This window comes from Adiantum capillus-veneris, chromosome 22 (assembly GCF_014529385.1).
Source record: "Adiantum capillus-veneris isolate H3 chromosome 22, ASM1452938v2, whole genome shotgun sequence".
In the NCBI taxonomy this organism is placed as follows: Eukaryota; Viridiplantae; Streptophyta; class Polypodiopsida; order Polypodiales; family Pteridaceae; genus Adiantum; species Adiantum capillus-veneris.
This window is the reverse complement of record NC_140952.1, coordinates 16,796,742-16,802,537: the sequence shown is the minus strand read 5'-3', so window position 1 is coordinate 16,802,537 and position 5,796 is coordinate 16,796,742. Positions and strand designations below refer to the sequence as shown.

Genomic DNA, 5,796 nt, shown 5'->3' with positions numbered 1-5,796 from the left:
GTCTTGTACAGTGATAGCCAAAGCGCTATCCATCTTGCGAAGAACTCAACCTTTCATTCAAGGACAAAGCACATTGAGGTGAGATATCACTTCATACGCACTCTTTTAGAAGAGGGACAACTAAAGCTAGGAAAGGTGCATACAAGTGAAAATCCTGCAGACATGTTTACAAAGGTGGTCAACAAGGAGAAGTTGAGCTTTTGCTCATCTTCAATTGGCATTCAAGGATAAGAAGCCAGAATGGAAAGCAGTCACAGGTTTGGTTTGGAGATCAGTCTCCAAGTGGGAGACTGTTAAGCATGGAGCCTGAATTACCCTTCTAATTTTCTGTGGTAAAAGCTCACATTTGTAAGGCCCCCATTATGAGGAGAAGCCATCGTGCGTGAAGGAAAATCACTCACCGGAAACCAAAATTTTCACGGACAAGAATCAGGGGCAATATTCTTTTTCATCGGAATATTATGGCCGGACGGCGGCCGGAAAGTGGTCGGAAAACAATCGGTCGGTTGCCGGTGGCCGGTAGTCAATGGCCGATGGCCAGTGGTCGCAAGTCAATGGCCGGTGGCCGAATTCAAAAGCGGACTTGTCTTCTCAAGGGCGGCCACACATGGGCGGATTGGAGGGTCCGATTTGGACTTATTCGCACAAGGGCGGCTACACATGGCTGTCTCTCATAAGAGAGGGCAGCCCTTTTGGCCTATAAAAGGAGGCCATTTCTACACACATTTCATAGTGTGAAGTTGATGCAACAAGGTGAGTGTGAGGTGGTGAGAGTGAAGCAAGGCGGGAGCTCCATTAAGGGTATAATCCCTTTGTAAACTACTTCTTGTTTTGAAGTACTAAAGCCATTGAGTGGCTGCTTTCCCGTGGATGTAGCCCACATTGGGTGAACCACGTATATCGTGTATACTCTCTCTCTCTCTCTCTCTCTCTCTCTCTCTCTACTCTATAATCTCGTGTATATAAATCTGTCTCTCTCCATTAAGTAATCTACTCAATTATCTATTTAGTTACGTCTTATTTCCTAACATAAATTATTACACATGAACACACACATATGTACATACATACATATGCATTCACATTCACATTCACCATGGTTAAGTTGCATCACTCATCTATACTAGTAATAAAGGGGGAGGGATTCCGGTCCCCCCCCCCCCCCCCCCCCCCTGACACGCATCAACAGGAGCTTGCTCCCGCAGTGCACTCTGTAGTCATTGATTGCATAGGCGCGCACACAACTAGAGAGAGAGAGAGAGAGAAAGAGAGAGAGAGAGAGAGAGAGAGAGAGGCACACTGGGAGATAGAGAAAGAGAAAGAGAGAGGAGGAGGGAGAGCGAGAAACAGATCCCGTAGGTGGGGAGGAATTCCTATCCCTCCTTCGACCACGTGTCGGAAACAACTTGATCTGGTTAGATACCTCAAATAGTTTGATCCGGTTGTGTTCCCTGTAGCCCAGGCGACAAGTGGATAGCGCATGCAAAGAGAGAGAGAGAGAGAGAGAGAGAGAGAGAGAGAGAGAGAGAGAGAGAGAGAGAGAGAGAGCGAGAGAGAGAGAGAGAGAGAGAGAGAGAGAGATAGCCTTAGCACAAGGTCCCCTCCAGCCTCCGCTGGCCTAGCTTTGCAGCTGGTCAACCGTGGTAGACACCTGGGCACATGGAGACGCGACGTAAGGATCAGCGAAGCAAAGGGAGATATGTGTAACTTTGAGAGCGGGAGTTGCATTTATTGGACGCCAAGCAGTGTACCAGCTGGCCATGGAGGTCAAGACCTAGCTCTTCTCGGCCTCCAACCAGAAAAAAAAAAAAATCCACGTAGGCTCACGCCCCTTTCTTCAGCGGCTCGCCGAAGAAAGGCCGGCCATACTAGTTGAGTTAACCTTCACAATTAGATTTTGTACCTGTGAAGTGGGAAGCAAGGACAACCTTTTTCCATGTTTCACACCCGTTGCTTCTGCTACTCTCTTTCTCTCTCTCTCTCTCTTGTGGGTTGTTGTTGTCTTCTCATCTCTTCTTCTCTACGTATAGTGGGTGTCAACCTGAAGACTGTTGCCGATGAGTGAATCCCCTGACACCGCCTATGCCACCTCCCCAGTGGGCCAACTCTTTTCTCCCTTAGATGGGAACATAGAATGGAGGCATGATGACGGACCTGCCATCCTCTGCAAGCGGCCGATCGCAACATCAACAAGCGAGACATAGTTCACATAGACCCCCAAAGGCTGGCACAGCCCGTACACCCACTACCCCTTCTGTGAAGCGCACCCCCTCCATTCCCCCCCTTCCCCTGGCCAGAAGGACTGTTGGCTCCTATGCAGCATGTGGGAGCTCGCATCCATCATCGACTTCTTCAACATAAGCACTAGTCACACACACACACACACACACACACACACACACACACACACACACACACACACACACACACACACACACACACACATAGAGAGAGAGAGAGAGAGAGAGCATGAACGGGAGAGGCATTGAGGATGATGTACTCAACCCTAAAGAACGAGAAGTTTGAATAAATCTCTCTCTCTCTCTCTCTCTCTCTCTCTCTATCTATCTATCTCTCTCGATCACTTCAGGCACACACAGAACTCACTTCAGGGGCATTGCACACACGCGTGCACACACACACACACACTTTTTGTGCTCTCTTGCCCTGTGTTTGCAAGGGAGGCTTGACGCTAAGTCCCAGAGACTGGAACACTGTTACATGGTAAAATGCATATAAGGTGAAAACTTCACTGATACTGCAGGTCTTTTGATCAGTGCTGAACATTAAGGTTGAATTTTCCCTCGGGAAATTGGAGAGCGCTCTTTTGACACCTAACACATTGGTTGATACCATCCACATCACTTTTTGATTTTTCCACATTTTCCCGGAAGGTAACAATCATTTGACTTCTTTTCTAGCAAAACTTTCTACTAGAAACTTGTATGAGCATTGTGTGTGTGTGTTTTGAAGGCTGGACGAGTTAACCAGGCTTTGGCTGATATCCATGAGCTCAAGCAACATTTTAAATAGAGCATACATTCAGAAACTGATCAGGAGCATGTTGGCATGGGAGTAGCAAGAAAGGTAATGACTGGCTGACGGAGCTTTTAGACTGCAGCTAAGTCTTTTCACCACGTTTGTCTTGATTCTATTTACATAATGATTGTTCTAGCTATTGTCTTGCCAGAGTAAAGAAGCAGAAGTTTTGGCTCAGAGAGTTAAGGTATTCTTACTAGAAGCCAAAATTCATGATCTACAAGAAGTAGTAATGCACATCTCACCTGCATAAGATACGAGTTTGTATTATGATAGTCAATGTGAACTGGTAAAGAATTATAAATATGTTGATGATTCCTTGCACTTTTGAAGATGATTTTGGGGGTGTGGGAGTGTGTGAAGGAGGGGGTGGTTGTCAGCAGTGCAGCAACAGCCAATGCTCAACTCCAATAATCACTAGAGTTAGTCCAAAAATGGAGGTTTCTCACTTGCATTATTTCCCTTGCTATCCTCTACTACATAGTCGCATCAGTTAGCATGAAATGCATTGTCAAGACAAATTTTTCCAGGTGTGGATATCATGGAGTCCTCTAAATATCAACTTTCCCATGACAGTTTTGTAAAGCTTACATAAGTCTAAGTCCCATGTGTGCATTCTTAACACTCTGGTCGTAAAGTGTAGGACTCTCGTTCTCTAGTAGCTTATGAGTTGGCACCATAACTGTGTATGCTCTAGGCTATGATGCAGGATAATTGGGCCATTGAGGTAGCAATTAAAAAGGAAGAGATGGATCAACAGGGGATGGTTTGAATGTAGGCCACATATGGCCGTTGGATTCCCCCTCGACGAGGCGAATTACAAGAGGATGCAAGGCGGGTAAAGTGTACTTGATACCATACCAAGCAACCAGGAACACGATCAAATGGTCGAGGATGTACAACAATCATGGTATATCGGGCTGAGCCGGGGGGCCAGTGAACAACTAAGACGTGTGGTGAGATATGTCGGCATGAGTGGAACAACATGTTTGGGCAGTCTATGGATGGCCGATGGGTTCCCCCTCGACATAGCGGGCTGTCCACCGAGTGGGAGTGCAACATGTGTGCGCATGAGAATAGCCAATGTAGTAGAGACCAGATCACTACGACAGGGCGATGCAATGAGAAGGGTGGTAGATTTTTTGGTGGTTTTTGCAAACCAAGTGCGGTGGCACTCAAGAAGGCATGGAAGAAAGAGATGGAAAATGTGATGTACGACATTGTGAGAGGGCGGGCTCCAGTGAGCACCAGCCCGCGTTTCATTTGAGCTGCTTTGCTTCGCGAGCGATTATGCACATGTTTCTACTCATTAGCCGGTGCTGGCTAAGATGGAGCTACTAGACACCGGGTAGCGGGGCAGCAGATGAACGATATTCATATATCAACCAACAAGGCAGTGGGGCGAAGTGTCACTCTACAATGTGGGGATTACAATCTAGTGACTTCAGTTGGTTGATTGCTTGGACTGAGTTTATGAGGTAGATACCTTCTCATCACAGAAGTTGTGAATCCACAATTAGGTGCAAAAGGCAGCCAAATCAATGCCAAGTTTTGGGAGGTGGTATGCATAGAGCACGACATTGATCCCACGGGGTCATACAATGGTGACGTTGACGTGCAGTTGGAGAGAGTGAATGTGTACTACAACGACACAAGCTGCAGGTGCTATGTGGCTCGTGCCGTGTCCATGGATCTGGAGCCAGGTACTATGGACAGTGTTCAAACGGGCCCCTATGGGTAGATCTTCCACCTTGATAACTTTGTCTTTGGCCAGTCCGGAGCTAGCAACAACTGGGCCAAGGGTCACTACACCGAAGGCACGGAGCTCATTGATTTTGTCCTTGACGTTGTTCGCAAAGAGACTGAAAACTGCGACTGCCTTCAAGGTGAGTGCCTTTAAGATCACATTCTATCGTTCTTTATTCTATTTTATTCTGTGAAATGTTGTTTTGTCATGCCTTCTTTGCCATTTCTCTGATGTTACAGTTCCATTTATGTCTGGTATAATGATTCTATGTCATTTTTGTTTACATTTGACAATGTAGCTAGCCTGTGCAATCGTCTTGTTTGAAAACACTGTTCAGATCTGTCTTCAGTGAAGTTTTGAAAACAATGTTCAGATTTGTCCTCAATGAAGGTTGTCAGATTTCTTTAAGTGAAATTTTCACCGCTGTTGTTCTAAATTCTCTAGCTTCGTAGTATCCCCCCTCACTTGGTAGACATTTGCTTTAGATATATGCTTACCACTCCCAGCCAGTGTTGGATTCCAAATTTGTTTCAAATTAGCAAGGCTTTGCCACAAACTCTTTCTTCAATTAATGTTGATCTATGAATTGTATATTGTTTCTATTGTTGAGATGTTTGTCTATACACTATGATGCAAGCTTCTGTAGTGGCAATGTCTTCAGCATTGTGTCATTAATCCTACCGAACTAGTTGATGGTGTCTTGTATACTTGGAACGACAGTTTTTTAGACTTTCTCTTTTTAGACTTCTTCGACAAGGATGATGATGATGCAAGGAGGAGTTTGTGCTGACGCTCAGGATGGGAGGCCAGCACCTTGCAAGAGAAGCGATTGCCAGACGCACGGTGAGTTCTCAGTTCACTTTAGTCGTGACTCATTTTTGCATGCTCAATGCCCTTAGGCTAGCTATGGCGGCCGAGTCCTCACCTGTTGATCAGTGGCGCTTAGTCTTGATGTCCTGATCTGCTGGAGCTAGCGTCCGAGTCCCAACTTCTTTCACTGCAATTGCCAA

The 5,796-nt window shown here is 46.0% G+C and overlaps 1 pseudogene; it reads left to right on the top strand.

The window, feature by feature from the left end:
• Nucleotides 1-4,099: 4,099 nt before the first annotated feature.
• Nucleotides 4,100-5,576, top strand: LOC147428969 (tubulin beta-2 chain-like; annotated as a pseudogene).
• The last annotated feature ends 220 nt before the right edge of the window (nucleotides 5,577-5,796 follow it).